The sequence below is a fragment of the Ranitomeya variabilis genome, chromosome 5, assembly GCF_051348905.1.
Source record: "Ranitomeya variabilis isolate aRanVar5 chromosome 5, aRanVar5.hap1, whole genome shotgun sequence".
Taxonomy (NCBI): domain Eukaryota; kingdom Metazoa; phylum Chordata; class Amphibia; order Anura; family Dendrobatidae; genus Ranitomeya; species Ranitomeya variabilis.
The window spans coordinates 91,006,569-91,032,216 of record NC_135236.1 but is presented as its reverse complement, the minus strand read 5'-3'; the positions used below and the strand labels follow the sequence as shown (position 1 = coordinate 91,032,216).

Sequence of the window (25,648 nt, the reverse complement as noted above, 5' to 3'; positions counted from 1 at the left end):
TAGCCCCCAAGTTTTTATTTTCACAAGGGTAACAAGAGAAATTGGACCCCAAAAGTTGTTGTCCAATTTGTCCTGAGTATGCTGGTACCCAATATGTGGGGGTAAACCACTGTTTGGGCGCACGGCAGAGCTCGGAAGGGAAGGAGCGGCATTTTGGAATGCAGACTTTGATAGAATTGTGTGCGGGCGTTATGTTGCGTTTGCAGACCCCTAATGTACCTAAACAGTAGAAACCCCCAACAACTGACCCCATTTTGGAAAATAGACCCCCCAAGGAACTTATCTAGATATGTGGTGAGAACTTTGAATGCCCAAGTGCTTCACAGAAGTTTATAATGCAGAGTAGTGAAAATAAAAAATATTTTTTTTCCCACAAAAAAGATTTTTTTAGCCTCCAAATTTTTATTTTCACAAAGGTAACAAGAGAAATTGGATGCCAATATTTGTTCTCCAATTTGTCCTGAGTATTCTGGTACCCCATATGTGGGGGTAAACCACTGTTTTGGCACACGGCAGAGCTCGGAAGAGAAGGAGGGCCATTTTGGAATTCAGACTTTGATAGAATTGTCTGTGGGTGTTATGTTGCGTTTGCAGAGCCCCTGATGTACCTAAACAGTAGAAACCCCCACAAGTGACCAAATTTTGGAAACTAGACCCCCTAAGGAACTTATCTAGATATGTGGTGAGAACTTTGAAAGCTCAAGTGCTTCACAGAAGTTTATAATGCAGAGTAGTGAAAATAAAAAAATATTTTTTTTTCCAACAAAAAAGATTTTTGGCCCCCAAGTTTTTATTTTCACAAGGGTAACAGGAGAAATTGGACCCCAAAAGTTGTTGTCCAATTTATCCCGAGTACGCTGATGCCCCATATGTGGGGGTAAACCACTGTTTGGGCGCACGGCAGAGCTCAGAAGGGAGGGAGTACCATTTGACTTTTTTAGCGCAAAATTGGCTGTCGTGTTTGGAGACCCCCTGATGTACCTAAACAGTGGAAACCCCCAAATTATAACTCCAACCCTAACTCCAACACACCCCTAACCCTAATCTCAACCCGATCCATAATCCTAATGACAACCCTAACGATAATCACAACCCTAACCCCAAAACAGCCCTAATCTCAACCCTAACCATAACCCTAATCAAAACCCTAAATCCAACACACCCCTAACCCTAATCCCAACCCTAACCCTAATCCCAACCCTAATCCCAAACGTAACACTAATCCCAACCCTAATCCAAACCCTAATCCCAACTCTAACCCTAACTTTAGCCCCAACCCTAACTTTAGCCCCAACCCTAACCATAACTTTAGCCCCCGTCGTCACAAAAAAAGTTCAATGTAACCTTTTTTTTGTACGTCGCATCCGCCATTTCCGCGCATGCGTGGCCGTAACTCTGCCCCCTCCTCCCCAGGACATAGACTGGGCAGCGGATGCGTTGAAAAACTGCATCCGCTGCCCACGTTGTGCACAATTTTCACAACGTGCGTCGGTACGTCGGGCCGACGCATTGCGACCGCCCCGTACCGACGCAAGTGTGAAAGAAGCCTAAGGCTACTTTCACACTAGCGTCGTACTCGGCCCATCGCAGTGTGTCGGGCCGACGTACCGACGCTAGCGTTCTAAGCGCCGCACAACGGGTGCAGCGGATGCTGTTTTTTCAACGCATCCGCTGCCCCATTGTGAGGTGCGGGGAGGCGGGGGCGGAGTTCCGGCCACGCATGCGCGGTCGGAAATGGCGGACACGTCGCACAAAAAAGTTACATGTATTTTTTTTTGTGTCGATGGTCCGCCAAAGCACGACGCATCCGTCGCACGACGGATGCGACATGTGGCAATCCGTCGCAATGCGTCGCTAATGCAAGCCAATGGAGAAAGACGCATCCTGCAAGCACTTTTGCAGGATGCGTTTTTTCTCCAACGACGCATTGCGACGGAAGCCAAAAAACGCTAGTGTGAAAGTAGCCTAACCCTAACCCTAGCCCTAACCCTAACCCTAAATTTAGCCCCAACCCTAACCCTAACTCTAACCCTAACCCTAACCCTAACTCTAACCCTAACCCTAACTCTAACCCTAACCCTAACTCTAACCCTAACCCTAACCCTAACTCTAACCCTAACTCTAACCCTAACCCTAACCCTAACCCTAATTTTAGCCCCAACTCGTCTTCTCCTGCCGGCCGGCAGATGGCAGCAGATGGCGGGCGCACTGCGCATGCGCCCGCCATTTTCTTTCCCGACGAAGAAGCCGTCCAGCAAGAGGAGACACAGGAGGACCCAGGGACACCAGGTGAGTATGTTAGGGTCCCCGAATCCCCCTATTTCTCTGTCCTCTGATGTGCGATCACATCAGAGGACAGAGAAATAACTGATCGCTTTTTTTTTTTTTTTGCGGTCGCCGGTAAACTGTTAATTACCGGCGATCGCAAAGCAGGGGTCGGTGCAAACCGACCCCGATCATGTTCTTTGGGGTCTCGGCTACCCCCGGCAGCCGAGACCCCAAAGATCTAACGGGTGCCGGGCGGCGGGCGTACTGCGCGTGCGCCCGCCATTTTTTCCCGGAAAAAAGATGGCGGCGCCCATCGGGAGCCACGAGGAGCACCAGGGGAGGTAGGTAAGTATCGGGGGGCTATTGGGGGCCATTGGGGACCACATTTCTCTGTCCTCCGATGTGCGATCACATCGGAGGACAGAGAAATTAAAAGGCAAATCGCGTTTTTTTTTTTTTTGTTGCGACAGCCGGTAAACGGTTAATTACCGGCGATCGCAACTCGGGGGTCGGTAAAACCCCCCCGAATCATGTTCTCTGGGGTCTCGGCTACCCTCGGCAACCGAGACCCCAGAGAAAATCCGACTCTGGGGGGTGCTATTCACTTTTTCCACAGCGCCGTTAATTAACGGCGCTGTGGTTTAAGTACCCTTAGCGGCCGCCGTTAAAAGGCGTATCGGCGGTTGTTAAGGGGTTAAAGTTACTAAGACAGTGTTTGCATTAGGGCTTGCTCACACTGGCATATAATACGAAGAAGTGCAATGGAAGGAAGCATCAGATTGAACTCTGACCAATGTAAATAATGAATCAGTGCTCATTTGCGAGTTTTTTCTCAGCTCAGATCGAACTTAGAAAAAAAAAATCACGGCAAGCATCAGCCAAGTACAGTAAATTCACAGCCAGAACCATCAGAATAAAGAGATAGATAGATGTTATGTAGAAATGTAAAGCCAAGTAGAAAAAGAATTTTAGATTCTGGAAGAATCAATAAAAATATGAAAATCCTTTATTGAAGACACTTTAAAATTCCAAAAATGTCATGTCACACTGCGGGGAACAGGAAACAACATGGTGACGCGTTTCGAACGCAAACAGCGTTCTTCCTCAAGGCCTTGATTTTATGGATTGCTGCCAGAAGCTGGAATTTTTTTTACTTGTCTCTGTGCTTCACGTTTTGGTCAGAACGTCATTCCGTGCATACTGGACTACATAACGCAGGATGTGGTGAGCTGGTTCCAATTTTCCTTTTCAAAAATGTAAAGCCCCCTACATAAAATAAACTAGCACCCTTTCATGTGGCACTAAAGGCTGTTTAGCTTTTTTTAACCTATTAAAAAAATACATTATTTATATTAAAAAAAATGACGAGGTCCCCCTATTTTTAACCCCTTTCTGACATCTGACGTACGTCATACGCGATCGGCCGCGCTCACGGGGGGAGCGCGGCCGATCGCGGCCAGGTGTCAGCTGCATATCGCAGCTGACATCCAGCACTATGTGCCAGGAGCGATCACGGACCGCCCCCGGCACATTAACCCCCAGCACACCGCGATCAAACATGCGGTGTACCGGCGGTATAGGGAAGCATCGCGCAGGGAGGGGGCTCCCTGCGTGCTTCCCTGAGACCCCCGCAGCAACGCGATGTGATCGCGTTGCTCCGAGGGTCTCCTACCTCCCTCCTCGCCGCAGGTCCCGGATCCAAGATGGCCACGGCATCCGGGTCCTGCAGGGAGGGAGGTGGCTTACCGAGTGCCTGCTCAGAGCAGGCGCTGGTAAGCCTGCTGCACTCTAAGTGAGATCGGTGATCTGACAGAGTGCTGTGCACACTGTCAGATCACCGATCTGTAATGTCCCCCCCTGGGACAAAGTAAAAAAAAATTTTTTCCACATGTGTAAAAAAATAAATAAAAAATAAATTCCTAAATAAAGAAAAAATATATATATATTATTCCCATAAATACATTTCTTTATCTAAATAAAAAAAAAAAACAATAAAAGTACACATATTTAGTATCGCCGCGTCCGTAACGACCCAACCTATAAAACTGCCCCACTAGCTAACCCCTTCAGTAAACACCGTAAGAAAAAAAAAAAAAACGAGGCAAAAAACAACGCTTTATTACCATACCGCCGAACAAAAAGTGGAATAACACGCGATCAAAAAGACAGATATAAATAACCATGGTACCGCTGAAAACGTCATCTTGTCCCGCAAAAAACGAGCCGCCATACAGCATCATCAGCAAAAAAATAAAAAAGTTATAGTCCTGAGAATAAAGCGATACCAAAATAATTATTTTTTCTATAAAATAGCTTTTATCGTATAAAAGCGCCAAAACATAAAAAAATGATATAAATGAGGTATCGCTGTAATCGTACTGACCCGAAGAATAAAATTGCTTTATCAATTTTACCAAAGGGGGAACGGTATAAACGCCTCCCCCAAAAGAAATTCATGAATAGCTGGTTTTTGATCATTCTGCCTCACAAAAATCGGAATAAAAAGCGATCAAAAAATGTCATGTGCCCGAAAATGTTACCAATAAAAACGTCAACTTGTCCCGCAAAAAACAAGACCTCACATGACTCTGTGGACTCAAATATGGAAAAATTATAGCTCTCAAAATGTGGTAACGCAAAAAATATTTTTTGCAATAAAAAGCGTCTTTCAGTGTGTGACGGCTGCCAATCATAAAAATCCACTAAATAACCCGCTATAAAAGTAAATCAAACCCCCCTTCATCACCCCCTTAGTTAGGGAAAAATAAAAAAAATGTAGGGCTAGGGTTAGGGCTAGGGTTATTGCTAGGGTTAGGGCTAGGGTTAGGGTTAGGGCTAGGGTTGGGGCTAGGGTTAAGGCTACAGTTAGGGTTGGGGCTAAAGTTAGGGTTAGGGGTTGGATTACATTTACGGTTGGGAATAGGGTTGGGATTAGGGTTCGGGGTGTGTCAGGGTTAGGGGTGTGGTTAGGGTTACCGTTGGGATTAGGGTAAGGGGTGTGTTTGGATTAGGGTTTCAGTTATAATTGGGGGGTTTCCACTGTTTAGGCACAACAGGGGCTCTCCAAATGGGACAGGGCATCCGATCTCAATTCCAGACAATTCTGCGTTGAAAAAGTAAAACAGTGCTACTTCCCTTCAGAGCTCTCCCGTGTGCCCAAACAGGGGTTTACCCCAACATATGGGGTATCAGCGTACTCAGGACAAATTGGACAACATCTTTTGGGGTCCAATTTCTCCTGTTACCCTTGGGAAAATACAAAACTGGGGGCTAAAAAATAAGTTTTGTGGGAAAAAAAAGGATTTTTTATTTTCACGGCTCTGCGTTGTAAACTGTAGTGAAACACTTGGGGCTTCAAAGTTTTCACAACACATCTAGATAAGTTCCTTGGGGGGTCTAATTTCCAATATGGGGTCACTTGTGGGGGGTTTCTACTGTTTAGGTACATCAGGGGCTCTGCAAATGCAACGTGACGCCTGCAGACCATTCCATCTAAGTCTGCATTCCAAACGGCGCTCCTTCCATTCCGAGCTCTGTCATGCGCCCAAACAGTGGTTCCCCCCCACATATGGGGTATCAGCGTACTCAGGACAAATTGGACAACAACTTTTGGGGTCCAATTTATTATGTTACCCTTGTAAAAATACAAAGCTGGGGGCTAAAAAATCATTTCTGTGAAAAAAAAGAGGAATTTTTATTTTCACGGCTCTGCGTTATAAACTGTAGTGAAACACTTGGGGGTTCAAAGTTCTCACAACACATCTAGTTAAGTTCCTTAGGGGGTCTACTTTCCAAAATGGTGTCACTTGTGGGGGTTTTTAATGTTTAGGCACATCAGGGGCTCTCCAAACGCAACATGGCGTCCCATCTCAATTCCAGTCAATTTTGCATTGAAAAGTCAAATGGCGCTCCTTCCCTTCCGAGCTCTGCCCTGCGCCCAAACAATGGTTTACACCCACATATGGGGTATCGTCGTACTCAGGACAAATTGCACAACAACTTTTGTGGTCTAATTTCTTCTCTTACCCTTGGGAAAATTAAAAAATGGGGGCGAAAAGATCATTTTTGTGAAAAAATATGATTTTTTATTTTTACGGCTCTGCATTATAAACTTCTGTGAAGCACTTGTTGGGTCAAAGTGCTCACCACACATCTAGATAAGTTCCTTAGGGGGTCTACTTTCCAAAATGGTGTCACTTGTGGGGGGTTTCAATGTTTAGGCACATCAGGGGCTCTCCAAACGCAACATGGCGTCCCATGTCAATTCCAGTCAATTTTGCATTGAAAAGTCAAATGGCGCTCCTTTCCTTCCGAGCTCTGCCATGCGCCCAAACAGTGGTTTACCCCCACATATGGGGTATCAGCGTACTCAGGACAAATTGTACAACAACTTTTGGGGTCCATTTTCTCCTGTTACCCTTGGTAAAATAAAACAAATTGTAGCTGAAATAAATTTTGTGTGAAAAAAGTTAAATGTTCATTTTTATTTAAACATTCCAAAAATTCCTGTGAAACACCTGAAGGGTTAATAAATTTCTTGAATGTGGTTTTGAGCACCTTGAGGGGTGCAATTTTTAGAATGGTGTCACACTTGGGTATTTTCTGTCATATAGACCCCTCAAAATGACTTCAAATGAGATGTGGTCCCTAAAAAAAAATGGTGTTGTAAAAATGAGAAATTTCTGGTCAACTTTTAACCCTTATAACTCCCTAACAAAAAAAAATTTGGTTCCAAAATTGTGCTGATGTAAAGTAGACATGTGGGAAATGTTACTTATTAAGTATTTTGCGTGACATATGTCTGTGATTTAAGGGCATAAAAATTCAAAGTTGGAAATTTGCGAAATTTTCAAAATTTTCGCCAAATATCCGTTTTTTTCACAAATAAATGCAAGTTATATCAAAGAAATTTTACCACTATCATGAAGTACAATATGTCACGAGAAAACAATGTCAGAATCGCCAAGATCCGTTGAAGCGTTCCAGAGTTATAACCTCATAAAGGGACAGTGGTCAGAATTGTAAAAATTGGCCTGGTCATTAACGTGCAAACCACCCTTGGGGGTGAAGGGGTTAACAACCAGCTAAGGGAAAGCAGACCGCTGTGTGCCTATATTATCATACTTGGAATGACTCGATAACAATGGAGCTTCCCAGCCTATTAATATCAGCTCACAGTTGTCTAATTAGCTTTCCTGGTTATTAAAAAAGGGGGACCCTTAAAAAAATTATGTGTGGTCCCTCCTATTTATAATAACCAGCAAAAGCTAAGCAGACAGCCTTGTGCTGATATTAATAGGCTGGGAAGGTCTATGGATATTTGCCCCTTCCCAGTCTAATATAAGCAGCCTTCAGCCACCCAAGAAATGACACGCATTAGATGAGCCAATTGCGGTGCTTAGCCTCATCTCTTCCCGATTGCCCTGGTGTGTTGGCAATCAGGCAAATGGGTTTGTGGGGGTAGGTGACTGTCAGACACTCCCATTACTAACCCCATAGTCAAAAGAAATAGACGCACACAGAAAAGTCATTTGTAAAAAAAATCACTCCCCAACAATTTCCCTCTTTCACCCATTTATTGAAAAAAATAATAATCTGGTTGAAAAAGATGCTGATGGTCTATTTAAATGAGCCTTCCTGACCCTTGGATGAAGATCAGAAGCTCTTATGAAGCCTTCAGCTAGTGGATTTCTGCCTTCCTTTGCACTGACCCAGCATTTTACCAAATTCTCGATTTCCGCTTTGTACACCTTTCTGGCTTGACTTCTGCTTGCACGCTCGGTTCTGTTGGCATCTATGTTCCTAGGTTTGATTATCATCTTGCTGACCACCTTGTTCTGACCTACAGCTTATGTTTGACAAATCTTCTGTGATTCATTGCTGAGGTGTCTTGCTACTAGTTGTTGACTATTCTGAGCCCACAATCTCTGGATCTGACATGTTGAATCCAAACTTTCTTGCAGGGGTCTCTGGTGAAGACAGAAAGAGGAAGGATCCCTCATAATACCCATACTCATAGTATAAAAGTAATCTGAAATAGTCACATTTGACCTTTTTCAACCCCAAATAATTCGCAAACATTACGCAAACTATGGCAGACTTCATACATATAGCATGATTGCCTGATTTCAGCCATCTTTTTGCCTCTTTGCACAAGTTCATTACATTTTTTTTAGTAAGTGTTTGATCTGCCAGTGCGAGAATAACAGCAGCACAAGGTCCCACTTTTTTAAGATACATTTTACCTTAGAGAACTACTAATAAAATCGATTCAATCCAAACATAGCGATCAGCTTACAATAACTATCTCAAAGTCATGAGAGGTGGATGCCTTTATTACTATAATTAGGGATCATCCTATACAACACATTTTACCTTTTCACAATCAGGTAATGTAAATGGTTTGAACGTGCAGCAAAAATCATTAACGGTCAAAAATAATGGAATTTGTGGGATGTGTATGATCAGGACCTGCTCATCCTATAGCAGAAATCTGGTGTTTGAGGAGTTGACCTGTAAAATAAAAATCACATTGAAATTTTAGGGTTATTTTTAGGGTTTCTTCATGGCTTTGAACCAGGATTATGGAAATAAACAATATTGGAGGAATCACCTTGTCATTATGTACTGTGACTGCAACCCAAATACTCCCTCTTATATTATACTCACATCAGCAACAATCCATATAGTCTTCTTATACGATGTCCAACTTACAGTCATGGATGAAAGTGTTGACACCCTTGAAATTGTTCCAGAAAATGAAGTATTTCTCCCCCAAAAATTTTTGCAATTAAACATGTTTTGTTGTACACGTTTATTTCATTAGTGTGTATTGGAATAATACAAAAAAAAAAAAACGGAAAAAAAGCAATTTTGACTTCATTTCCCACAAAAAGGCAAGACAAAATTGTTGACATCATCAACTTAATATTTGGTTGCACACTCTTTGTAATAAATAACTGCAATCAATCACTTCATATAACCATCAACAAGCTTCTTACACTTCTAAATTGGAATTCTAGACCACTCTTCTTTTGCAAACTGCTCCAGGTCGCTCATATTTGAAGGCGCTTTTTCCCAACAGCAATTTTATGATCTCCACAGGTGATCATAAAATCCAATGGGATTTAGATCCAGACTCATAGCTGGCCACTTCAGAATTCTCCAGCGCTTTACTTCCAACCATTTCTAGGTGCTTCTTGAAGTATGTTTGTGGGTCATTGTCCTGCTGGAAGACCCATAACCTAGGACACAAATCCAGCTTTCTGACACTGGGCTCTACATTGCGACCCAAAATCCTTTGGTAATATTTAGATTTCATGATCCCTTGCACACAGTCAAGGCCTCTTGTGCCAGAGGCAGAAAAATAACCCGAAAACATCTTTGAACCCCCCATCATATTTGACTGTAGGAACTGTGTTCTTTTCTATGTAGGCCTCATTTTCTTTTTTTTTGGTAAACAGTTATATGGTTTACCAAAAAGATCCATCTTGGTCTCATCTGTCCACAAGACGCTTTCCCAGAAGGAGTTTGGCTTACTCACGTGCGTTTTAGTAAACTGCAGTCTAGCTTTTTTATGTCTCTGTGTCAGCAGTGGAGTCGTCCTGGGTCTTCTGCCATAGCGTTTCATTTCATTCAAACATCGAGAATTTGCTTGACACTGAAGCACCCTGAGTCTGCAGGATAGCTTGAATTTCTTTGGAACTTGATTGGGGCTGATTATCCACCATCCAAATTATCCTGCGTTGCCATATTTCATCAATTTTTCACTGCCGTCCACATCCAGGGAGATTAGCTACAGTGCCATGGCTTCTAAACTTCTTGATTATGTAGTGCACTGTGGACAAGGGAACATCAAGATCTCTGGAGATTGACTTGTAACCTTGAGATTGTTGATATTGTTCAACAATTTTGCTTCTCAAGTCCTCAGACAGTTCTCTTCCCTTTCTGTCCTCCAAACTTAGTGTGGAACACGGGGATCCCCAAATGAAAACGGAAGGAGCGAACTAGTGCACGGAGGCACAGTGCAGTAGAGCTGTCGTACAGAGCAAAGTAAGATATCAGCGCCACCCCTAGCAAGATGCATCAGTGCTAAAAGTGCCATAGCACAGAGTGCCCGATCAATGACATATAATGTCATGGGTGAGGAGACTTCACGAGCTATCGGTAGCTCAGCCTCAATGTTGCACACAAGCTATAGAGAGAAAGAGAAGCCACCTGTCCATTGAATGAGTAGGGGTTAGAAGGTACAAGAATATTTAAATCAATGCCAAGTATGGATTTAATATAAAAGTTTACTCTCATCAAAAAGGACAGTCGCAGAATAAGGTGACTGATGTGTATGTATTGAAAAAAGACCATGGTCTCAAACAGATAGAACCTAGTTCATCTGTTATATGTAATGGGGCAAGTAATGCTGTAGTACTGGTGACCACAAATCACCCAAGCTGGATTATAAGGATGTGAAAAAATGAAAAATTATCAGTGCTCCAATCACAAGAAAACAATCTTAAATAAAGTAAAGGCACTGTAGCTCAGTCACCCATCAGTTCACTCTGTACAAAACACTTAATAAACCCGTTATCATAACCCCCAAAGAAGCCAACGCAAAACGCACGTTGGGGTTGCCACACCTCATTGTCAGGTAATACACTCAGGCACTTTGCCTTCATTTATCTATCGGCTGTTAACTGTGCATTTTACCTTTGCGGCCTATGGACTGCTTGTATGACATGATTGATTTAATCTCTATCTATTCAGGGGTTTAACAGTGTTTTGTATAGAGTGAACTGATGGGTGACTGAGCTACAGTGTCTTTACTTAATTTAAGATTGTTTTCTTGTGATTTGAGCACCGATAATGTACCACCATATTATTATTCTATCATTGTCATATGCACATATATATACCTGTTGCCTGTAGACCCCATGTGTTCCTAGCCATGTGACACTCCATGACTCTTCTCCTCATTATTTTCCACTGTGTATTAAATTATTTTTTTCAATAAAATTTGTTGTTTTTTTTTACCATATGCACTAGTTGGCTCCTTAGTTCCGTTTTCTTTTTGGGATCCCTGTTATGATGGCAAGTGCAATTTACTTTTGACCAACTTTCTTTTTGGTTATGTTATTGCGGGACAAACAATGCATGGATTAAGTAAACTTCTCCCCTTTTTTATCTGGTTTCTGGTGCATTTTTCATATTGCCCACACCTGTTACTTGCCATAGGTGAGGTTGAACGAGCATCACATGCTTGAAACAAAGTTATTTAGCCACAATTTTGGAAAAGTGCCAACAATTTTGTCAGGCTCTTTTTTGAGGTTGTGTGTGAAATTATGTCCAATTTGCTTTTTTTAGTTCAGTATTTTTTTTGTGTTGTTCCAATACACACACAAAAAATAAACATGTGAACAACAAAACATGCGTCATTGGAATAATTTTCTGGCAGTAATACTTTATTTTCTGGAAAAAAAATTTCAATTGTTCGAACACTTTTGGCCATGACTGTACAAGGCTTATGGAAGTGATACTATTATATATTATGCATTTCTTATATAGCACCATCATATTCCGCATCGTCATTGCTGTCCCCACTGGTGCTCACAATCAAAATTCACTATCAGTGTTTAGAGTATGGGAGGAAACCCACGCGAACACAGATGTTGTCCATGGTGGGATTTGAACCCAGGACCCCAATGCAGGCAAGAAACAGTGCTAACCACTGAGCCACCGTGCTGCCTATAAGTGATAAAATCCGATATGCCTTAGATTACAAAATATTCTGGATTACTGAATGGCATAGAAAGGTATATAACATACAAAGGTAGAACATGAAGTTCCTGAGCGCAGACACAATATCATGTATGAGTAATACTGGTGTCTTTTCATGTAGCAGAGAGAGTCTATTAGGCCCTTTATGGCCCTGGCACCAGGCATGTGGGCTTTTCTACCTTAGACCTTTGCTCGTTTCTCCTGTTTTTATAGGTCCTTTTTATGCTTAAGGTCCTTGTAAGATTCAAGATTTACAATAGAAGGAAACGAGTGATTGCGGGCCCTTCGGGCATGCGCTGTGATTACGAACCACGCAATGGGGTGTAACCACGCAGCAGACTGACCTCGCAATGGGGTGTACCCATGCACCAGACTGGCGTATGTGCAGACTAATAGCAAACATAAATACCTGGTGTACCTCTCTTGCTACTCCTACCTTGTGTATGAAAAAGCTCTGTAGTTAATACTGTTCGGATAGAGCTATCCGATAGCGCTATCCATGAAGAAAGTGAACGGGTAGAGCTATCCCATAGCCCTATTCCTAAAGGAATTGAACAGGTAGAGCTATCCGATTGAGGAATAGCACTAGCTATTTCACATGGTTGAGTGCACTTGGGATCTGTCTCCAAGGCCCTGCCCATGCCCAATGTTTGGTCCGTTGACAGTAAACCATTTGTCAATGTTAGGAATAAGTTTACCTTGCTTCTGTGTCTCAAATATTTTGACCCTTATTTGTTGGCTTTTCCTTCCCCTGGAGAAAGCCACATAACTGCCTGTGTGAAAACACTGGGAGAGGCAAATAAATTCCTATAATATTCAAGGACTGTCCCTGAGATTTATTGATGGTCATTGCAAAAGTCAACATAACAGGAAACTGACGACGTCGCATCTGGACTGGCAAGTTTTTATGTAGAGCCCCCCACTGCCGCAGGGCCGAAGGGTACCCGGTACCGGGCCTCTAAGTCTCTTCTCTGGGGTTGTCACGGTGGCTAGACCCGGTCCGTGACCCTGCTGAGGGGCGTACAATAAAGGTGGAGGGAATGGTGATGATACTGTGATGGTGCGGTGCAGTGCCGGTCGCAGAAAATAACGAGGACACCAGGTTGCAGTCTCTACCTCTTTACTGAAGGCTTCAGGATCCTCAGTCCGGAATACGGTTAACCAGGCTGCGCAAGTCCGGCCGGTCCGATGGCACCTCCAGAGTTCCCTTTGCAGGTGGAAATCTGTGCCTACCTTCTAGCGCTTGTGTGTTGTGGTCCTCCCCTGCTGTGCTTACGGGATAGTCCCCACAACTGTTGTGTGTTTCTCGTGTTCCCTCACAACTCGATTCTGATGTTCTTCCACGTCCCCCAGATCTTATGGTTAGGATGCACCCGTATGACGGGGAGGCTCAGGGCTCTTCCGGGACTCTAGCGTCGCCCCACTCCTGTTGTTACCCCCCTGTGTCTTCCTGGGTCAATTGGGTGAGACAGCCCGCCTATAACTGACTGTCCTGCCGTAGGTTTGAAGTTTGGCCTGGAGCTCTATACTTCCTCGGCGTTCCAGCCACCGGTTATGCGCCTCAATAGGATGTTGCCTCGTCTTACAGCACGACTCCTACTGGTATTCTCCTTGTTGCGTTGATCTCATTTCTCACTCAGCACAATGAACCTCGCTTCTTGTCCTTTCTTGGGGCACCGCCGCTATCTCGTGCAGGCGCGGTCCCGTAACTTTCTCTCTGTGTGCTAGGCCTCTGTCAGGATCCCACCCCTGACAGGGACCCCTCTGAATCTTCCCCCTACAACACCCTCTGCCACAAGGTGTTGCCTGGTTCCAACCCAGTCAGCTTCTCCCTAACTTTCTGCCTAACCCCCAGTTTTACCAGATTGTGAGGAGTGGCCTAATACATAGCACCCTTAGCTCCCCCTGGAGGCCAGACTGTGAAGTGTATTGGTGACTGTGATACCTGGTCAGAACTCCTTCAGTGCCATCAGACGTACCATAGCTCCCCATAGCGGCGGAGCATCAGTACTGCAACGACCAGGACTCTGGGGCGCTGCACTCCCCCCGGTTAAATCCAGTACTCCTGGACTGGGAAGAAAACAACAATACATGTCAGCAAAAAGACATACAATTTTGAAAATGCAAGTACAAGTAAACTTTTTAACAGAGCTTCCCTTTATGGGACACTTGAACGTTACAAACTTGGTTAAATACTTTAAATAACATACTATAAATAACTTTTCTTACCCAACCGGGTATTCTACTAAGTGCAAAATTTTTGAACGATAATTTAACATTGCCTTTAAGGACGTACTCGCTGAATCCACTAAAGACCCTCTTATAAAACATTATAAGGCTAATCAACTTTTCTGCATTCTCCTTCTTTACATCTGCAGGACCGCCTGTCCTATCTGCTCCAGGCCTACTGCCTCTCCTTTCTGTTACAGGACCGCCCCTTTCTGCCCGGGCCTACTGCCTTTCCACTACTATACACGGTATAGAACTTATCATCCATCTTTCGGTTCAGGATTACTGAGCCATCTCTGTATGGCTCCTAGGAGGACTCACTGACTAACCCCGTACGGGTTCACTTTCTGTCCTCATTCTTCTATCAACATCATTAAACATTTCTCACAATCAACTAGTTAGCTACATATAACTTTTACATATCAGCATTATTAGTACTTTCTTTCAAAACATCATCATTCTTTAAGTGCTTTTGATGAACATCCCCTTTAAGAAGGGACTAAAGGTACCTTCACACGAAACGACGCTGCAGCGATAGCGACAACGATGCCGATCGCTGCAGCGTCGCTGTTTGGTCGCTGGAGAGCTGTCACACAGACAGCTCTCCAGCGACCAACGATGCTGGGGTCCCCGGGTAACCAGGGTAAACATCGGGTTGCTAAGCGCAGGGCCGAGCTTAGTAACCCGATGTTTACCCTGGTTACCAGCGTAAAATGTAAAAAAAACAAACAGTACATACTTACATGCGTCCCCCGGCGTCCGCTTCCTGCACTGACTGAGCGCCGGCAGTAGCAGGGCACAGCGGTGACGTCACCGCTGTGCTGTGCTTTCACTTTGCGGCGCTTAGTCAGTGTGGGAAGCGGACGCCGGGGGACGCATGTAAGTATGTACGGTTTTTTTTTTTTACATTTTACGCTGGTAACCAGGGTAAACATCGGGTTACTAAGCGCGGCCCTGCGCTTAGTAACCCGATGTTTACCCTGGTTACCAGTGTAAAATATCGCTGGTATCGTTGCTTTTGGTGTCAAACACAACGATACACGGCGATCGGACGACCAAATAAAGTTCTGAACTTTATTCAGCGACCAGCGACATCACAGCAGGATCCTGATCGCTGCTGCGTGTCAAACTAAACGATATCGCTAGCCAGGACGCTGCAACGTCACGGATCGCTATCGTTATCGTTACAAAGTCGTTTCGTGTGAAGGTACCTTTAGTCTCTAAGAAGTAGTGCAACTTGTCAAGCTGCAAGTCTGTTCGCAGCAAGGACTCCGGTACTGCTTCCAGGAACAGTTTCTTCGCAAAGAGTCCTTTCTGTTATAAAACCAGTAGAGGGCACCTTTAAAAAGGTGCAAACTATGTACAAAAAGTTTGTAATCATGCATTGTTCATGATTCAGCAGTTCTTGATAACTTGTGCAAACAGGTAGAAAACAAAAAAAAATAGAAAGCAATAGGGATCCCGGGTAAACAAAGGGATCCCTTTAAGAATAACCCTAGTCGGGTCCAAAGCAGCAAAACATCAGAAGGACAAACAGTCAACTATTTACATTATGAAGCATTCTTGCTTACTCAGTTTCTGGCTGCGCAGGGGGCGGTCTCCTTCCTGCGGCTGAGGTGGTATCAGTTTCAAGGGTTGGTCTCTCGGGTGCAGTCAGGTCACCCGGTGTCTGGATTCGAAGGCTAACCCTGGCTGCAAGCTCGGTAGCCGCAACAAGGCGTACAGTAGCAATAGTAACAAGATCTGTCAGGTCCGGATCAGTCAGGGTCGGGACAACAGGTGACACCCCCTCAGGCCCACATCGCTGGATGTTCCGAGCGCACCCTCCTTGCGCACTCCGGTGGCGGGTGTAGGTCACCTGGTCCCCCCATTGCAATAGTGGGTCTCCATATTGATTGCGGCAGGGAGTCTTCACGTTATAACTGGTAACAAAGATGTCAGTCGGTAGTCCCGGTTCCTGTATGGAGCCCCAACCCCGCTTTGGGTGAAAGGCCAACACAGTTCCCCGCTTTACCGCATCCTGTCTGCCGTGCGCAGGCTTTGGGCGCCGTACGGTTAGTGGATCAGTCTGTCCGGTCTCTTTTCGGTTTTTCCAATGTAGGATCAGACATTGTTTATATTGTTCCCAGGTGAGCACAGCAAGGGTGAAGCCTTCCTCCCGAGCTCCTTCTGGCCCGGTCCAGGGGGTGTCCCACTGGAGGATCACCCCTTCTGGGCTCACATCTATGGGTTCCCCCATCGTGGTCGGTAGTGGAGGTACCAGCTTCCCCATCGTGTCGGGGGTAAGGATCACCCGCTCCACCGAGAGGAAACAGTTATTGCTGGGGTGAGGAGCGGTCACGGGAGCGGGATCGGTCAGGGGAGCCGGATCGGTCGGGGGAGCAGGGGCGCTTTCCATACCTGCGCCTGATGTGATTCCACCGGTGTCGATCCGTTCCGCTGACAAGGACACTGGAATCGGCTGCAGCCCGGACCGCGGCTCCTCCGAGATGGCCTCTTGATGTGGCTCCGCCCTCCATGGCTCCTCCGTCGGTGGCTTCAAGGAGTTCAGATCCTTCACCGGCGGTGGACGCGAGTCCGCCTCTAGTGGGTGAGGGCAAGCCGGGATCACTTCGCCGTCGCACAGGCACTTGCTGCTCATCGTCGCTGCCTGGCATTCGGCGGCAACGCATGCAACTGGCTCCGCCATTTCTCCTAGGTCGAGCTCCTTCTTTGGCTCGTTCCCGCCGTTGCAAATCAGGGGGCGGTTCTCCTCGGCTGCTGGGCAGGTCGTCATCTCGCAGCAGAAGTCAGAGGGGACGGTCGCTACTTTTGGCGCCGCTTTGGTGGTCTCCTCCCATGGCACGCCCCTCTTCTTCCTCTGCGCTCCCTGTGGTACTGCAATGGCGGCGGATCTTGGCGGGAACTTTTGGCGGCAAGTGTCAATACACGGTCTTTGCAATAAGTCACAGTCCAAGTATAATAAATCACAGTTCCAAGGCACACATGACCCGATTCTTCAGGCTTAAGTAGATCCTGTTCGTGACGCCAAGTTTGCAGCGCCCCCCACTGCCGCAGGGCCGAGGGGTACCCGGTACCGGGCCTCTAAGTCTCTGCTCTGGGGTTGTCACGGTGGCTAGACCCGGTCCGTGACCCTGCTGAGGGGCGTACAATAAAGGTGGAGGGAATGGTGATGATACTGTGATGGTGCGGTGCAGTGCCGGTCGCAGAAAATAACGAGGACACCAGGTTGCAGTCTCTTTACCTCTTTACTGAAGGCTTCAGGATCCTCAGTCCGGAATACGGTTAACCAGGCTGCGCAAGTCCGGCCGGTCCGATGGCACCTCCAGAGTTCCCTTTGCAGGTGGAAATCTGTGCCTACCTTCTAGCGCTTGTGTGTTGTGGTCCTCCCCTGCTGTGCTTACGGGATAGTCCCCACAACTGTTGTGTGTTTCTCGTGTTCCCTCACAACTCGATTCTGATGTTCTTCCACGTCCCCCAGATCTTATGGTTAGGATGCACCCGTATGACGGGGAGGCTCGGAGCTCTTCCGGGACTCTAGCGTCTCCCCACACCTGTTGTTACCCCCCCTGTGTCTTCCTGGGTCAATTGGGTGAGACAGCCCGCCTATAACTGACTGTCCTGCCGTATGTTTGAAGTTTGGCCTGGAGCTCTATACTTCCTCGGCGTTCCGGCCACCGGTTATGCGCCTCAATAGGATGTTGCCTCGTCTTACAGCACGACTCCTACTGGTATTCTCCTTGTTGCGTTGATCTCATTTCTCACTCAGCACAATGAACCTCGCTTCTTGTCCTTTCTTGGGGCACCGCCGCTATCTCGTGCAGGCGCGGTCCCGTAACTTTCTCTCTGTGTGCTAGGCCTCTGTCAGGATCCCACCCCTGACAGGGACCCCTCTGAATCTTCCCCCTACAACACCCTCTGCCACAAGGTGTTGCCTGGTTCCAACCCAGTCAGCTTCTCCCTAACTTTCTGCCTAACCCCCAGTTTTACCAGATTGTGAGGAGTGGCCTAATACATAGCACCCTTAGCTCCCCCTGGAGGCCAGACTGTGAAGTGTATTGGTGACTGCGATACCTGGTCAGAACTCCTTCAGTGCCATCAGACGTACCATAGCTCCCCATAGCGGCGGAGCATCAGTACTGCAACGACCAGGACTCTGGGGCGCTGCACTTATCTTTGGTAATCAGGTCAATTCTTGGAATAAGAACTGTCTGACCCTTTGCTTTTCCATTTAAAGCAACGGCATGAATAACATTTGCTTTTAAGCTTTTCACATAAAGCCTTGTGCCATTATAAAGGCCATGCTTTCTGTTAAGATTAGGCTAGGTTCACATTGCATTAGGGCAATCCGTTTAGCGCTAGCAAATTGAGATAACACAATGTATTTGTAGGGGTCGCGTTAACGTCCCCGCTCTCGCAGATCGCGCCACAAAAGAACAGCACATCGCTAGCGCGAGCCGAAAAAGGCACGTGCTAGCGATGCGCTTCAGGCAGAAATAACATTGCTGTCAATGGGTGTGCTAACGGACCCGTTGCACGACGTTAATTGCGACATTTTCATTTCATTTCATTTCCTTACGCAGGAGCATAATTACAGCTCCTGGTTTCAGCTTTAGTTCATGAGGAGGCATCCCAGTGGGATTCAAAGAGTTAAGAAACTCTACAGGGTAATCTGTGAGAATCACACCCTCCTCTTCCGCAATTGTCAACGGAGCGATATGTTGAGTGTTCACCTTGAACTTGACTAAGAATTTTGTCATTCAAGGTGTGAACGTCATCATTCAATGGCGTAAGAATTGCTTTATTGGCAATTGCTTCTACCGTTGCATCGGTAATCTCAATTGAGTCGCCAAAAATAGCTGTAATTAAATCACCCTCTTCAATAAAAGAATTCGGGATTTCAATTTTGTCTTTTGGTAGATCATATACATTTGACAACTCTCCATTGCCAAGTTTCAGTAACCGTGAGTTGTACTCAACTTCGTCCTGAGACGTTCTCATATTCTGTTGTAACTATAACCGTGAAAACTGATTCCAGGATTTTGAGTATTTAATGGTGGACTGTACAATTTGGGCTCTTTTTCCACCTTCCACTATTGGTAGGGTTTGACCAAAGTCACCACCGTTTATGAAAACTTTTCCACCAAATCATCTTTTTTTCCCACATATGTCTTGGAACAAATTATCCACAGCGTTCATACTAAAACAGGAAGTCATTGTTACTTCGTCCTAAATAACGATAGATGACTCCCTAAGCTCCTTTGCTTGAAGTGAGGTTGGCTTAATTTTTGAAACTGTGGTCTCATTTGTTGTAATTCCAAGGCCAGACATGGAATGGTAGGTGCTACCGTTTTGTAGTAATGTAGTCACCAATCCAGTGGAGACTTTTCTGCTTGTAGTGTCTTGTGAAAGCAGTTGTACAAAAATGTCTTCCCACTGCCTCCTGAGAAGTCCAGAAAAAAAAGTGTGAGCTAGTGTCGTCTGGGTGTGATGCAGCATTGACTGCTTGCATAATTGCATCGAAAGCTGATTTCTGAGCTTCATTAAGCATAGCTTTCAATTGCTCAGCTTCCTGCTTTATTACAGCATAATTCAGTTGGTCCAGGATTTCATCTGGAACATTTACTGGAGTTGGCAATCCGTAGTCAGCACAGGACTTTTTATTGCTCAAGAGCACTTCATTAATATCACGAAGAGCCAGTTGCTTAGCAATTTCTGGAGTATACTGCCTGGTGTAATCCTCCATAAATTTGGTTTTATATTTTTGCCATAATGCCAATGGTTTATCTGGTTCCCCATATACACAAATTATAGCAAATAATTCACGAAGTTGGTAGGGCATTTGGAAAGCGATTGCATCCGTGCCGTCTTCCCATTGGGAATCGTCTTCCAAAAGAGGAAGATCAATGCACGCATTTTTATACATGTCATGTACGACTCCATTGACAGTCCTTAAGTCAGTATAAGACTTTACTCCTCTTACGTGAAGTAAAAGGAGTCTTAGGTAACATAGCTCACCATCTGTTAAAGAGACTGTATACATTTGGGCAATTGTTTTCCCAAATTGAGCCCGTCATTTCTTCCATCCTTCTGTTACAGCTTTTGTATCCCAGACATATAGTGTTCAGGGATTTAACTGTACAAATACTGATGGGTGGTAGCGTCAACTCTGTTTAGCTCAAAATCAGCCTGCAGAGTAGAGGCTTTTGAGTCTGAAATAACCATATCCACATTACCATCTTCAAAAAACACTTGCTGCATGTTTTCAAGGTGAACAGCAAGCCTTTTAATGGTATGTGAAGCATCATGCATTTTATTTTTTCTGATTCTCCACATTCCCTCAGGGGCGCTTATATGCCGAGAATCTAGGTACATGGCTGGTTCATTCCAGTTTAATGTATCAAACTTGATATTGGCACATTCATGTCCTTTGTATACATATTTGAAAAGATATTTAACACTTTTCTTTATTGAAGAACATATCTCAACATTGATTAGCTTCCATTGAAAGTGGACGGTAAAATTACTGGTGTCCCAACTTTTAGCCCTTGGTGTAATGCAGCATTATGGATGTGATCCATAAAGCTGGCATAACTGTTGACGCGTAATGCCTTTTGATTTTGTTTTATATATTCGATCCTGTCGGATTAAATTTTGCTGTAACTGTCAACGATAAATTGTTGCGTCAACTTCCCAGCATTTAAAAGGGGATTGAACTCATCACGAATGGCAAGCCTGTATGCATAGTACTGCAACAGGGTGATTTTTTTCTTGTTGATCTTGATCCACTGGTATGGATGGAAGATGAATGTCACCAATTCCTTGATGTTGCACACTTAGGGCAATTGGAGTTGTCAAATTTATTGTCCATCCACTGTCCCCATATGGGAATAGAAGTGGATGTGATTGCATCACACTTTCTGTGAAGAAAGCTGATTTGAACAGTTTGGTTTTCACTTTTGAAGTGAACGCTGATGTCCCTATTAACGATTGCCAATACGCCTTTTAACAGCGGCAGATAAGGGTACTTAAACTTAATTAACGGCGCTGTGGAAAAAGTGTATATTGCCCCCCAGAGTCAAATTTTCTCTGGGGTCTCGGTTGCGGGGGTTACCGAGACCCCAGAGAACATGATACGGGTCGGTTTTTACTGCCCTCTGAGTTGCGATTGCTGGTAATTAACCGTTTACCCCCACATATGGGATATCGGCATACTCAGGGCAAATTGCATAACAATTTCCGTGGTCTAATTTCTCCTGTTACCCTTGTGAAAATAAAAATTTGGGGGCAAAAAGATCATTTTTGTAGAAGAAATTTGATTTTTTTTATTTTCACGGCTCTACGTTATAAACTTCTGTGACGCACCTGGGGGTTTAAAGTGCTCACCACACATCTAGAAAGGTTCCTTAAACGGTCTAGCTTCCAAAATGGTGTTACTTGTGAGGGGTTTCCACTGTTTAGGCACATCAGGGGCTCTCCAAACGCGACATGGCGTCCGATCTCAATTCCAGCCAATTCTGCGTCAAATGGCGCTCCTTCTCTTCCGAGCCTTGCCGTTCGCCCAGTGGTTTACCCCCACATATGAGGTATCGGTGTACTCAGGAGAATCGCCCAACACATTTTACCATCCATTTTATCCTGATGCCCATGTGAAAATGAAAAAAAATTTAGCTAAAATAAAATCTTTGTCAAAAAAAAAAAAGTACTTTACTTTTTCATTTTTATGGATCAGTTTGTGAAGCACCTGGGGGTTCAAAGTGCTCACTATGCATCTAGATAAGTTCCTTGGGGGGTCTAGTTTCTGAAATAAGGTCACTTGTGGGGGAGCTCCAATGTTTAGGCACACACGGGCTCCCAAACGCGACAAACAGTGGTTTACCCCCACATATGGGGTATTGGCGTGTTCAGGAGAAATTGCACAACAAATTTTGTGGTTCATTTTCTGTTTTTACACTTGTGAAAATAAAACAAAATTGGCTCTGAAGTAAAATGTTTGCAAAAAAAAGTTAAATGTTCATTTTTTCCTTCCACATTGTTTCAGTTACTGTGAAGCACGTAAAGGGTTAATAAACTTCTTGAATGTGGTTTTGAGCACCTTGAGGGGTGCAGTTTTTAGAATGGTGTCAAGTTTGGGTATTTTCTGTCATGTACACCCCTCAAAGTGACTTTAAATGTGAGATGGTCCCTAAAAACAATGGTTTTGTAAATTTTGTTGTAAAAATGAGAAATCGCTGGTCAACTTTTAAACCCTTATAACTTCCTAACAAAAAAAATGTTGTTTCCAAAATTGTGCTGATGTAAAGTAGACATGTGGGAAACGTTGTTTATTAACTATTTTGTGTGAAATATCTGATTTAAGGGCATAAAAATTCAAAGTTTGAAAATTGCTAAATTTTAAAAATGTTCGCCATATTTGTTTTTTTCATAAATAATCGCAAGCTTAAAGGTAAGGTACCGCGTTTGTAGATTATTAATAAATCACTGTAATGTAGCATAACATGCTGCTATAACCAAGTTTTAAATGCATGTGAAACAGATTTCGTGTGTTATATGTGTTTAAAGAAGGAACTGGGGGCTGACATCTTGGTTTCACAGCAGTTCACAACACTAACAGTGTCATTTTACAGCACCCCATGGACATAGGAGATAATAGACCGGCGAGGACCCTATCTATAACATTGTAGCTGCATTAGCAGAGAGCTGGGCACGCCTCTGTGGGCTGTGCAACTCACTGCTGTAGGTGTGACTAGCAGCCATTGTATTATAGCCCAGTGCTCTCTGCCCAGCTCCACTTACTCTCTATCACAGGAGCTCCATTCACTCCATTAAGCTGCATTCACAGCCTGCAGAGAGAGGTGACACCTGACACCTCTCAGCCATATAATGTATCTCTCCTCTCCCTCCACAATGCCAGCCATTCACTGCAGACCTGGAGCTCCTTCTTATCTTACTGAGGGATGAGTCACAGACAGCTCTGCACAGACAATGCTGCTCCATACACACCACATAAACTAACTGTGCTTCTGATGCAGTAACTGCTGGTGATAGCAGATCACAGGGCAGTCACACACAAAATGGCTCTGCCCTGTGATGCTGCTCTTCATTCTGCCCCAGGGATATTAGACCACCCAAAAGGGGAGGGAAATGGTGATGTCAGCAGTTACTGCCCAGATTTTCCAGCTAACAATAAAGCTGGTAAGTCTCACTATAGCTGCTTGAGGTCTAAAACGGAAAATGCTCCCCCTAGTGGTCAATATATATATTTGTAAGAAAATATATAATATTTTTCATATAGAAATGTTTGCAAGCAGTGCAAACATTGCATTAATACATTTTATTTACTATTTTAAGCTTAATTTCACAAAAAAACAAACTACAAGAAAACTGGTGGCACCTTCCCTTTAAAGACAAACTGGACTTCCTGATAAAAAAGAGCACTATATGAGGGCATCTTGAATAAGAAGGAAGCAGACTTTCTTTTCACTCATCCTGTAGTTCCAACTTTCTATATTTTGCCAAAAGTGCATGTCACTTATGGAGCCTCCTGGTTGTCCGATAGTGTCAGGTATAGGGGGTATCATGGAACGTCCATGTTTGTATTTAGATCATTTTCTTCAACCAATAGCTTTTTCTCTAGCTTCCTAGGTGAGAGACTCAGTACACCTGATGACGCATCTTGGAGATCTATTTATCCCGGAGGACACGATCCTGGTCAGCCTCGATGTAGAAGCACTTTATACCAGTATTGCACATGACCAGGGAATCCAGGCGGTCTCACATTTTTTGGAAAAGCAACAAGAGGATGGTGAGCATAATTTCCTTTTGTTGGAACTCCTCCACTTCATCCTTGACAAAAATTATTTTATCTTTGACTGGAAATTTTACAGGCAGATCTCTGGGACTGCTATGTGGGCGCGGTGTGCGCCCTCATATGCAAATTTCTTTTTAGGATGGTGGGAGGAGACTGTGGTATACAAACATGATTTGTTTTCTATGAAGGTTCTCACCTGGCAACGTTATATAGACGACATTCTCTTTTTGTGGACAGGATCCCTGGAAGAATGCGGGAACTTCATTGAGGAGCTTAATCGGCATTCCTTCAATATCAGTCTTACCTCCACTATCTCTGAGACATCTGTTGACTTCTTGGATATCAAGATATCTATTAAAGAGAACCACGTTTCTTCATGTTTGTACCGCAAATCTACAGCAACAATCTGCTACACTATTCCAGTTATCATCCAGCACATCTAAGAAACGGGATACCGAAAAGTCAGTTCTTTAGACTACGCTGAAATTGCAGTTCAGAGGATTTCCAGACAATGGCTAAAGATTTAACCACTCATTTTGTCAACAGACAATACCCACGGAAGACAGTATCAAGGGCATTCCAAGAGGCTAAACAGATGGACAGACCGAGCCTTCTCAGAAAACAGGTTCGTGAACAAAATCGTCCTCTGTCCCTTATTACTACCTATAACAATCAGTGGTCAGACATTTATAAAATCTTGACAAAAAAATTGGAATTTTCTATTGTGTGAACCAAGACTTTCTTTACATATTTCATCAACCCCTAAAATAGTGGCTAGGAGAGAATGTAATTTGAAGGACCAACTCTGCCACAGCCATTATCAACGTCCAAAAATGAAACTTAAGGCTGGTAACAAGATCCTTGGTACTTACCCCTGTGGGGGCTGCAATGTTTGCCAATTTATGATCGAACGGGACGGGGTCTCCATTGCCACAGTACTTTTTCTGATAAAATCAAAATCTTACTTTAATTGCAGGTCAAGGAATCTTGTTTATGCGATTTTATGTGACTGTTCAAAATTATATGTGGGCCAAACAACTCAAGAGTTAAGGAGAAGTCAACAACATATTTCCAACATCTCAACATCGAAGCAAGATCAGGAGAAAGGAAAGACAATAACTTAAGTGGCACACTTTTTGGAGATGCATAGAAGTAGCACTAAGGGCTTAAGAATTATGGGACTCGAAGGCATCAACGTTAACATTAGGGGTGGCAATATCACGAATCAATTATTGAGGTGCGAATCCAAATGGATATATGAGTTACGGAGTCTTGCACCTGTGGGTTTGAATGAAGAACTTCTGTTCACAGGTTACTACAAGCAACTTTAACATCACCTCCCTTTTGGAAGTTATCCCTCCTCTCCATCTTGGACTAGACTTGAGACATAACCATTGTAATTTTCCATTATGTCATCAGCAATTTATATTTTTGGTGTATTTAGGACACTTAACCCTCAATATGGGATCCCCCCTTTTTTTATGGGGTCTGGATTGTGTACTCTTGAATTTGTGGTTTTTGATTAGATTATACACACCAATAGGAAAGTTGATTGGTACCCAATATGAA

General features: G+C 44.3%; 1 long non-coding RNA gene across 1 annotated transcript; it reads right to left on the bottom strand.

The window, feature by feature from the left end:
- Nucleotides 1–7,948: 7,948 nt before the first annotated feature.
- On the bottom strand, nucleotides 7,949–25,022 carry LOC143773371 (uncharacterized). The gene is made up of 3 exons (XR_013215156.1): nucleotides 24,952–25,022; nucleotides 8,644–8,781; nucleotides 7,949–8,237 (listed from the first exon to the last, which is right to left on the bottom strand). It is a non-coding gene; the product is annotated as an uncharacterized LOC143773371 (long non-coding RNA).
- Nucleotides 25,023–25,648: the final 626 nt, after the last annotated feature.